The following is an 11,677-nucleotide window of genomic DNA, read 5'->3' on the forward strand; positions in this document are numbered from 1 at the left end:
CCAGTATTTTGTGTCGATCTACAATGATCAATCTGTTGTACTTGTGTGTCCTGTATGTGATCATGTATGGTATGATTAGACTGAATGAAATGCAAATAATACCTTTTCACTGCATCAATATTGTCACACATGACACTAATAAAACGATACCATACAAAATTGCACTATTTTTGTTACAAAACTAAATTTATTCAATTATTTTGAATAATATTTACACAATTAACAAAACACTCACCACCAGGACATAAAATTGACAAGTATCCATTACTATTAAACATCAAATCACTATATTACAATCCTGATCCAGGATACAGTCAATCGCTCGCCAGTGATCCCAGGGCGGCACGGTAGCGCAGCGGTAGAGTTGCTGCTTTACAGCGAATGCAGCGCCGGAGACTCAGGTTCGATCCTGACTACGGGTGCTGCACTGTAAGGAGTTTGTACGTTCTCCCCGTGACCTGCGTGGGTTTTCTCCGAGATCTTCGGTTTCCTCCCACACTCCAAAGACGTACAGGTATGTAGGTTAATTGGCTGGGTAAATGTAAAAATTGTCCCTAGTGGGTGTAGGATAGTGTTAATGTACGGGGATCACTGGGCGGCACGGACTTGGAGGGCCGAAAAGGCCTGTTTCCGGCTGTATATATATGATATGATATGATGATGATAACATCGCATTTTCTTTTTAAAAGGAAGCTCAGGCTCGGAAGTAACCCCGGAAAAGGGGAAGTATTGTACGATTAGCCGGGATAGCATGAGAGCAGAGCCCGGGGGCAGATACTTTGAGTGGAGACTGCTGCCTGGCAGCATGGCGGCGTAGCGATAGAGCTGCCGCCTCACAGCGCCAGAGACCCAGGTTTGATCTTGACTACGGGTGCTTGCCTGTACGGAGTTTATACGTTCTCCCTGTGACCTGCGTGGGTTTTCTCCGAGACCTTTGGTTTACTCCCACACTCCAATGACGAACAGTACAGGTTTGTAGGTTAATTGGCTTGGTATAAATGTAAACAATTGTCCCTAGTGTGTGTAGAATAGTGTTAATGTGCCGGGATCGCCGGTCGGTGAAGATCTGGTGGGCCGAAGGGCCTGTTTCCGGGCTGTACAGTATCTCTAAACTAAATGAAACTAAACATAGAACACAGCACAGGATCAGCCCCACAGCCCACAATGGCTATGCCGAACGTGATGCCAAGATATGCCAAGATGATGCCAAGATGATGCCAAGTTTGAAGAAGGGTCCCAAAGGAGGGAGGGCACAGTGGCGCAGTGGTAGAGTTGCTGTCTCACAGCGCCAGAGACCCAGGTTCGATTCCTGACCTCGGATGCTGTCTGTGTGGATTTCAAACTGCAAACCTTTGTCCCTGACACCCTGCCAAAAGAAACGTCACCCTTTCATCTTTCCTGCCAAGGCAAATAAGAAATGTTTGTACTTCAGTTAGATCATCTGCGATGCTTATAAATTTTAGCTAATGAAGCTCCTGTCTGCTTATATCTCCTCTTAGAACAAATGTATCAACCTAGAAATTAATCAGGAGAGATATAAATAGAAAGAACTGAGCCATCTTTTTCCCAGGCTAGAAATATCTGAGACAATTGCCACACGGTGGCGCCGCGGTAGAGTTGCTGCCTTACTGTGCCAGAGACTCGGGTTCCATCCTGACTATGGGTGCCGTCTGTACGGTATTTGCACATTTTCCCTGTGACTACAAGGGTTTTCTCCAGGTGCTCTGGTTTCCTCCCCCGTGCCAAAGACGTGCAGGTTTGTCGGTTAACTGGCCTCTGTAAATTGGCCCTAATGTGCAGGGAGTGGCTGAGAAAGTGAGAAAACATACAACTATGATGGCTGGCACAGACTCAGTGGGCCAAAGGGCCTGTTTCCATGCTGTATCTATAAAACTAAAACATGAAATATTACCTATCCATGTTTTCCAGATATGTTGCCTGGCCCGCTGAGTTATTCCAGCAATTTCTTTCCTCCTTTAAAAAATAATCTTCCCTGCACCTGATCCATGTCCATCATTCCCTGCATATCCATGTGCTGTCTAAATAGACAATAGACAATAGACAATAGGTGCAGGAGCAGGCCATTTGGCCCTTCGAGCCAGAACTGCCATTCAATGTGATCATGGCTGATCATTCTCAAACAGTACCCCGTTCCTGCCTTCTCCCCATACCCCCTGACTCCGCTATCCTTAAGAGCTCTATCTAGCTCTCTCTTAAAAGCATTCAGAGAACTGACCTCCACTGCCTTCTGGGGCAGAGAATTCCACAGATTTACAACTCTGACTGAAAACGTTTTTCCTCGTCTCTGTTCTAAATGGCCTACCCCTTATTCTTAAACTGTGGCCCCTGGTTCTGGACTCTCCCAACATTGGGAACATGTTTCCATGTTTCTAACGTGTCAAACCCCTTAATAATCATATGTTTCAATAAGATCCCCTCTCATCCTTATAAATTCCAGTGTATACAAGCCTAGTCGCTCCAGTCTTTCAAAATACGACAGTCCCGCCATTCCGGGAATTAACCTAGTAAACCTACGCTGCACGCCCTCAATAGCAAGAATATCCGTCCTCAAATTTGGAGACCAAAACTGCACACAGTACTCCAGGTGTGGTCTCACTAGGGCCCTGTACAACTGTAGAAGGACCTCTTTGATCCTATACTCAACTCCTTTTGTTATGAAGGCCAACATTCCATTGGCTTTCTTCACTGCCTGCTGTACCTGCATGCTTCCTTTCAGTGACTGATGCACTTGGACACCCAGATCTCGTTGTACGTCCCCTTTTCCTAACTTGACACCATTCAGATAATAATCTGCCTTCCTATTCTTACCACCAAAGTGGATAACCTCACACTTATCCACATTAAACTGCATCTGCCATGCATCCGCCCACTCACACAACCTGTCCAAGTCACCCTGCAACGTCATAGCATCTTCCTCACGGTTCACACTGCCACCTAGCTTTGTATCATCTGCAAATTTGCTAATGGTACTTTTAATCCCTTCATCCAAGTCATTAATGTATATTGTAAATAGCTGCGTTCCCAGCACCGAGCCTTGCGGTACCCCACTTGTCACTGCCTGCCATTCTGAAAGGGACCCATTTATCCCCACTCTTTGCTTTCTGTCTGCCAACCAATTTTCTATCCATGTCAATACCCTACCCCCAATACCATGTGCTCTAATTTTGCCCACTAATCTCCTATGTGGGACCTTGTCGAAGGCTTTCTGAAAGTCAAGGTACACCACACCCCCTGTCCATTTTCCTAGTTACATCCTCAAAAAATTCCAGAAGATTAGTCAAGCATGATTTCCCCTTGGTAAATCCATGCTGACTCTGTTAAGTGCCAACAATTGCATCTGCCCCCACCACCACTGCTGATTCCAGGTAACCACCACCCCCCATGTAAAACAGTCGCACCGCTCATCTCCTTTAAATTTTGCCCTTCTCACCTTTAAAGCTCTGCCTTCTGGTTTAGTTTAGTTTAGAGATACAGCGTGGAAACAGGCCCTTTGTCCCACCAGGTCTGCACTGACCAACGATCGCTCGTACACTAGTTCTATCCTACACACTGAGGACAATTTACAGAAACCAATTAACGTACAAATCTGCACGTCTTTAGAATGTGCAAGGAAACTGTAACAGGCCATCGTTGGCTGGGGAAGATGTGCTAACCACAGTGCTGCAAGGATGCCAGCAGTGGAACTAGTAGGACGACTAGGGTGGGGGGGGGGAGAGGGGGAGAAAGGATTGCAGGAGTTACTTGAAATTAGTGAGGTCAACGTTCATACCATTGGGTAGTAGACTACCAATGCAAAATATGTGGTGTTCCTCCAATTTGCGTGAGGCCTCACTCCGACAGTGGAGGAGGCCCAGGACAGAAAGGTCAGTATGGGAGTGGAAAGGGGAGTTAAAACGTTTGGTAACCGGGCGGGAGATCGCATAGGCCAAGGCGGACTGAGCGTAAATGTTCAGTGAAACGGTTGCCAAGTCTACACTTGGTCTGGCTGATATATAGGAGCCCACACCTGGAGCACTGATACGATACAGTAGATGAGGGTGAAGGACCGGCAGGGAAACCTCTGCCTCACCTGAAAGGACTGCCGGGGTCCCTGGATGAAGTCGAGGAAAGAGATATAAGGTATAAAATCTGTCGATTTTTACATTCTGGGTTACTCTGCTGCCCATTCAGATCCACAGCATCTCAATATAAACTTAGCTCTTTTTAACCATCGTGTCTCATTAATTATTTACCATTCGGATCTCTGTTCTCAGCATTTCTTCCATTTTGACAGCCTGCTGCTGTTCTAGTTGAAATACTTTTCTTTTCCAGTGCACCTTTTGCCTCCTTTAAATAGACACACAGTTCTCATTTACTTCACCACAACAAGCAGATACGTCAATGTCGTCTGTTGAAAGATGGTGCCCGTGTACTGCTTCCTCCCTGTTCCCACACCTTGTTTTAACCTTGTTGAATTAAGTTTATAATCCTCTCCCCCTCCGGCCCTTGATGTACCCTCTCCACACACACAAAATTATATCTGAAGAATGAAAGCCTCGTTCTGCATTCCTGTTCACATTTAAGTTCCTTCAATTGTAGTTTAAGTGTAATTAATAGTCAAGAATGTTTACATAGAACATATAACAGTACAGACACAAAATGCTGGAGTAACTCAGCGGGACAGGCAGCACCTCTGGAGAGAAGGAATAGGTGACGTTTCGGGCCGAGACCCTTCTTCAGACTGAGGAGAACGTGGATAGGTGACGTTTTGGGTTGGGACCCTTCCTCAGAATGAGGAAGGACCCCGACCCAAAACATCACCTATTCATTTTCTCCCGAGATGCTGCCTGACCCGCTGAGTTACTCCAGCACTTTATGTCTGTCTTTGGTATAAAACGACATCTATATTTCCTTTTTACTACACAGAACTGTACAGCACAGGAACAGGCCCTTCAGTCCACTGTCCATGCCAAACATGCTGCGAAGATCAACCTTTATCTGCCTACACATAATCCATATGTCATATGTATCGGCAATGAAACAATGAAATTCTTACTCGCTGCAGCTTTATGGCTCCTAAAACAATAAGAAAACAGGTAAATATGTAATAATCAATAATCCAGTAAATGAATAACTGATAGGTAACCATAATAGCGCAAAACCAGAGTCCATAGTGTAACCAAAGGCACAGTACATGGAAGATCATAGTTGCTCAAGTTAGCGTTGTGTACTGTTCAAGAGCCTTGTGGTAGTTGGGAGGATGGTCACGGTTTACCGGCTACCTTGGGTGTAGTAATGTTTTAGTTTCGTGTTTTAGTTTTAGTGATACTGCATGGCAACAGACCTGGCCCTTCAGCATGGAAACAGGTCCGTCAGCACACTCGAGCATCTTCTATGTCATCCCACTATCCCACTCATTAGGGGCAATTTACAGAGGCCAATTAACCTACAAACCCGCACGTTTTGGGGATGTTGGAGCACCTGGAGGATACCCATTCAGCCGCAGGGGAAATGATCGTGGGTCTCCAGCGCCGTGAGGCAACAGCTCTACCAACTGCGCCACTCAGTGTGTTAACGGTAACATGTTCACCGGTGGCAGGATTTGGAAAGGAGGGATTCAAGATTTTGGAATGGAATGGAATACTTTGTCACATGTGACAAGGCACAGTGAAATTCTTTGCTTGCATACCCAAAGTACACAAATAGCGGCCACCTACGGTGTTGACAAAGTTACATGGTAGGTCGGCTCCTCCTTTGTTCCCCCCCCTCTCCCCCACCCAGGGCCGTCTTAACGCATGGGCCTGATGGGCACTTGCCCGGGGGCCCACCAGCATAGGGGCCCCATGCTGATCTGTGTATGTTAAGTGACTTGCAATAAATAAATACTACTTTAAAAATGTAGGTTCAATAAGTGCTTTTTTCGCAACATTTTCGGTCACTAAGTGTTTCTCACAGCGATCTGCAAGTGCTTTTCACAACAATGTAGCACCCTAAGTCCATCGCTAAGTGCTTTTCGGTAAGTGCTTTTCGCCGGCACGACAGGGGGGAGCTGGTAGGGAAAGGGGGGTGGGGGAGAGTAACGGTAGGGGCCCCAGTACACTGCTTTGCCCGGGGGCCCATAATGCTGTAAAAACGGCCCTGCCCCCACCCCCACAGTGGTTTCCCCACGCAGGGTCTCCATTGTCCATCGTTTTCCCTCCCTCCCCATGGTCCATTGTTCTTTCCTTGCCCCCTCACGGCGGTCGCCCCACTCCATTGTTCTTCCCCCTCCCCACGCTCTCATCGACGGTCGACCGCGTGTCAACACACGAAGCTTCGCCACTTTCTTTGCCTTGGTTTAAGTTTTGTTTGATTATTTTTAATCACACTCTCTGCCAGGTGTGAGAATGAGCATACAATATATCAAGCCGACATTTGACAGAGAGAGGCTTCAAGGAGTCGTGTAAGAATGGAACCTAAGTGGATCAGGGGAGCATTGTCCTCTAACTGCAGTCCTGCCCTGCACTCCTGCACAAGATGGATGGCTGTGGTTGCCTGAAGCCAATCATATAATTCCATTGTAGCATTTCAGGAGTTCCTCAGGGATTCCCCCCCCACCCCCCACCCTCCCACCTTCCATTTCCTGTGTACCACTTAGATCCTCACCCATTTCTCTCCTCCCCCTCCCCTTCTATCCACATTCCTTCCACTATTTTAGTTTTAATTTTAGAGATACACCACTGAGTCTACGCCGACCATTGATCAACAGTTCACACTTGTCCCATTTTCGCATCCACTCCCGACACACCAGGGACCATTTACAGAGGCCAACTAACCTACAAATCCGCATGTCTTTGGGATGTTGGAGGAAACTGTCGTGGCTATCTCTCGAGGTCGAGGATGATGGTCTACGTTCCGTTGATTTTATGAACTCTCAGGTGGCTTATGAGTCCAAAGTTGAGCGATTGAATCAAGTATTCACCACATCCGTGCCGGTTCTTGACTAGGAGTTTCCAGCCATCACGTAGCCCGCTCCTGTTACCCCTTCCCCCATCGCCGAAAGTCTTGAGTGAAGTTTTGTGCTGCTCACATAACGAAGACGCCTGTGCGTGTGTTTGTTTAACGTGTTCTTGACGTTGCACACGGTCCACAAATCAATCAACTAATTCCAATGGCAAGGGAACCAAGACGACTGGAGCTGATAGATCTGTTGCAGCCTTCATCTGCCTTCACAGCCGTTGAGTTCAAGATAACTTCGTCCGCCTGGTCTGCCGTTGAGGTCTTGTACGTTGGATCATTCTTAGTCTGGACCCTCATCCTCGACCTTACCGCCATGGGTGGCCCTACCAGAAGCTAGTGCTTCCAATGGCATCACCCTCAGAATCATGGGGGCACGCAAGCCTCTTCACCACAACAAGGTGAACAATCCACACACACACACCAAAAAAATAATAGTACAAAGACAAATACAATGCCCCCAAGACCATGTACTTCAGAGCTTATTTGGAGGTAGTAGTGTTTAATAGCCTGATGGTTGTAGGGAAGAAGCTGCTCCTGAACCTGGATATTACAGTTTTGATGCTCCTATACCTTCTTCCCGATGGCAGGAGTGAAATGAGAGCATGGCCAGGATGGTGTGGGTCTCTGATGATGCTGGCTGCCTTTTTGAGGCTATGACCTGCAGATCCCTTTGATGGTGGGGAGGTCAGAACACGTGATGGCCAGGAACCACACAGTTGTAATGGTGAGGGAGGTAATCCAGTCCATGAAGTCTGTATCAGCAAAACAAAAACTGCTGGAGGAACTCAACGGGTCGACCAGCATCTGTGTGTGTGTGTGTGTGTGTGTGTGTGTGTGTGTGTGTGTGTGTGTGTGTGTGTGTGCGCGCATGTGTGTGTTTGTGGGTGGGGGGGGGGGGTGGGTTGGGGAGGAAATGTTGACTTTTCTGGTCAAAAGCCACTGATGTTGGTCGATTTGAACGCGGCCTAAATAAATCCTTATACAGCCGCAACGTGACTACCCAAATTCTACACCCAATGTCCCAACCAGTGAAGGCAAGCATGCCATAGGCCTTCTTTACTATCTGACCTATTTGTGTTGCCAGTTACAGAGAGCTATAGAATGTATAGGATGGAACTGCAGATGGTGGTTTAAACCGAGGATAGACACAAAACGCTGGAGTAACTCAGCGGGTCAGACAGCATCATACTGAAGAAGGGTCTCGACCCGAAATATTACCTATTCCTTCTCTCCAGAGAAGCTATCTGACCCACTGAGTTACTCCAGCATTTTTTGTCTATCTTCAGAGAGCTATAGACTTGTGTCTCAAGATCCCTTGGTGCCTTAATGCTTCTAAGGGCCTTGTCATCTGCAATGTGCTACCAAAAATGTAACTCCTCGCATTTATCCGGATTAAACTCCATCTGCCATTTCTCCGCCCAATATTCCAATTGATCCTTGTCCTGTCTTATCCTTTGACAACCCTTCTTGCTATCAACAATTCACCAAATTTCCATGTGATCTACAAATTTACTAATCAGACCACCCACATTTTCATCCACATCATTAATATATACGGCAAACAGCAGAGATCCCAGCACTGATCCTTGTCAAACAACATGTAGGCAGGTAGACACACAAAGCTGGAGAACTCAGCGGGACAGGCAGCATCTCTGGAGAGAAGGAATGGGTGATGTTTTGGGTCGAGACCCTTCTTCAGACTGGTTAGGGATAAGGGAAACAAGAGATATAGACGATGATGCAGAGAGATAAAGAACAATGAATGAAAGACATGCAAAAAAGTAACATGATAAAGGAAACAGGCCATTGTTAGTTGTTTGTTGAGTGAAAACGCTAAGCTAGTGCAACTTGGGTGGGGGAGGGATAGAGAGAGAAGGAATGCCAGGGCTACCCGAAGTTAAAGAAATCAATATTCATACCACTGGGCCGTAAAGAATTAAAGCGTTTCACAACCGGGAGATGAGATAGGTAACTGAGCGAAGGTGTTCAGCGAAACGATCGCCCAGTCTACGTTTGGTCTCACCGATATATAAGAGTCCACATCTTGATCAATGGATACAGTAGATGAGGTTGGAGGAGGTGCAAGTGAACCTCTGCCTAACCTGAAAGGACTGTCGGGGTCCCTGGACAAAGTCGAGGGAGGAGGTATGGGGACAGGTGTTGCATCTTCTGCGGTTGCAGGGGGAAGGTACCTGGGGAGGGGGTGGTTTGGGTGGGAAGGGATGAGTTAACTAGGGAGTTGCGGAGGGAACATTCTCGGCAGAAGGCGGAAAGGGGTGGAGATGGGAAAATGTGGCTAGTGGTGGGATCCCGTTGGAGGTGGCGGAAATTTCGGAGGAAATTTTGGGCGACACGGTGGCGCAGCGGTAGAGTTGCTGCCTTACAGCGAATTCTGATTGAAGAAGGGTCTCAATCCGAAATGTCACCCATTCCTTCTCTCAAGAGATGCATCGTGTCCCGCTGAGTTACTCCAGCATTTTGTGTCTTGTCAAACAGCACTGGTCACAGACCTCCAGTCAGACAATCACCCCTCTACCATTATCCCAGCCTTCTAAGACCATGTCAATTTTGAATCCAATTAAACGACTCACTGTGGATCCCATGTGACCTAATCTTCTGGACCATCCCACCATGAGAGACCTTGTCAAATGCTTTACTAAAGTCCATCTGGACAACATCCACTGCCCTGCGCTCATTGATTATCTTCATCACTTCCTAAAAATCTCAATTTGTGGCAGCACTTTCCCTGCACAAAGCTATGTTGATTACCCTTAATAAGTTTGTCCTTAGAGAGTCATAGAGTGATAGTGTGGAAACAGGCCCTTCAGCCCAACGCCCAAACCTGCCAACAATGTTCCAGCTACACTGGTCCCACTTGCCTGTGCTTGGTCCATATCCCTCCAAACCAGTCCTATCCATGTACTGTTTCTTAAACGATGGGATAGTCCCAGCCTCAACTACCTCCTCTGGCAGCTTGTTACATACACCCACCAGCCTTTGTGTGAAAATGGTACCCCTTGGATCCCTATTAAATCTTTTCCCCTTCACCTTGAACCTATGCCCTCTAGTCCTCAATTCCCCAACTCTGGGCAACAGACTCTGCACATCTACCCGATCTATTCCTCTCATGATTTTGTACACCCAAGGAATATCTCCAATGATTTTCCTACCACTGATATAACCGACCCATAGTTTCCTGTATTGTCCCTGTTGCCCTTCTTCGAAAGACAAAGACCATCCAGTCTTCTGGTGGCTTGCCTGTGGCTAAAGAAGATACAAATGTCTCTGTCAAGGCCCCAGCAATCTTCTTTCTCACTTCCCTCAGTATCCTGGAACAGGTCTAATCAGATGAAGATAGACACAAAAACCTGGAGTAACTGAGGCAGCATCTCTGGAGAAAAAGAATAGGTGACGTTTTGAGTCAAGGCCCATTTCCTATTTCTTTTCTCCAGAGATGCTGCCTGACCCGCTGAGATACTCCAGCTTTTTGTGTCTATCTTCGATGTAAACCAGCATCTGCAGTTCCCTCGTACAGACTTGGGACTTATCCAACTTATTGTTTGTCAAGACATCCAAGACTTCCTTCTTCTTAACAATTTAAAATACTTTATTGGCATAAGATACATCATTATATTGCCAAAGTATGGAACATAACATACATATTTAAATGCATGAATATAAAAACAAGTATACAATGCATGGGTCGATATGCCCCTGTACATACATATATATATATATTCACGCAATACATTTATAGCCTTTTATTGATTGCTACTCGTTCTTGCAGTTGTAAACAGTACAGCAAGGTAGCACGTTTAGTAGGTCGATATTAATTTCTTTAGTGTCAATTTATGTATGAGTGTATGTGTACATGTTGGTCATTCACTGTCTCTCAGGATGTGGCATGCTGTTACGTATTGTGCGCCAAGATGTGCCGTATTTCCTTCGCCAAGGATTATTCTTAGTTTTGATACATCGTCTAGTTCTTTAAAATCTGGGGTCGCCAGACTGTTCTTAACTATGTTCTTCCACTGTTATCCCACTAAACCTGTAAACATAATATTCATAGATAACATTTTAACACGATAAAGAAGAAAAATGAAGAAATTACGACCCCCAATACTAGTACAAAAAGCGCGGTCCTTAGTGCAACTAAGCCAGTTCATTGTTCATAGTTCAGTTGGTGTTTGTGGTGTTCAAGAGCCTGGAGGTTCCTGGGAAGCTGTTCTTCAACTGAAGGTCACTGTTTTCAGACTCTTGGACCTTCTTCCTGATGGTGGAAGTGAAGTGAGAGCGAGATGAGAGTGTAGATTCCCCCCCGATTCCCCCCCCACCCCACATCGAATGTTACTGTCATTGACTCTCTCTCCTCTCCCAAGCATGCATGTCACTGGCTCCTTCTCCTTTCCCAAGTATTAGTTTAGTTGCAGATCCGTTTCTGGGACCAGCATGCAGAGAGTTGCCTGGCTTGGACGCCATGACATGTTACTGTCATTGACTACCTCTCCTCTCCCAAGGGTTATTGTCACAGGCTCCCTCTTCTCTCTCAAGTGTTACTGTCATTGATCTCTCTACTCTCCCAAGTGTTACTGTTGCTGACTCCCCCCACCCCTCTGCTCTTCCAAATGTCATTATTGTAGTGTGTAGGAAGGAACTGCAGATGCTGGTTTGCACTGGA

Source organism: Rhinoraja longicauda, chromosome 28 (genome assembly GCF_053455715.1).
Source record: "Rhinoraja longicauda isolate Sanriku21f chromosome 28, sRhiLon1.1, whole genome shotgun sequence".
In the NCBI taxonomy this organism is placed as follows: domain Eukaryota; kingdom Metazoa; phylum Chordata; class Chondrichthyes; order Rajiformes; family Arhynchobatidae; genus Rhinoraja; species Rhinoraja longicauda.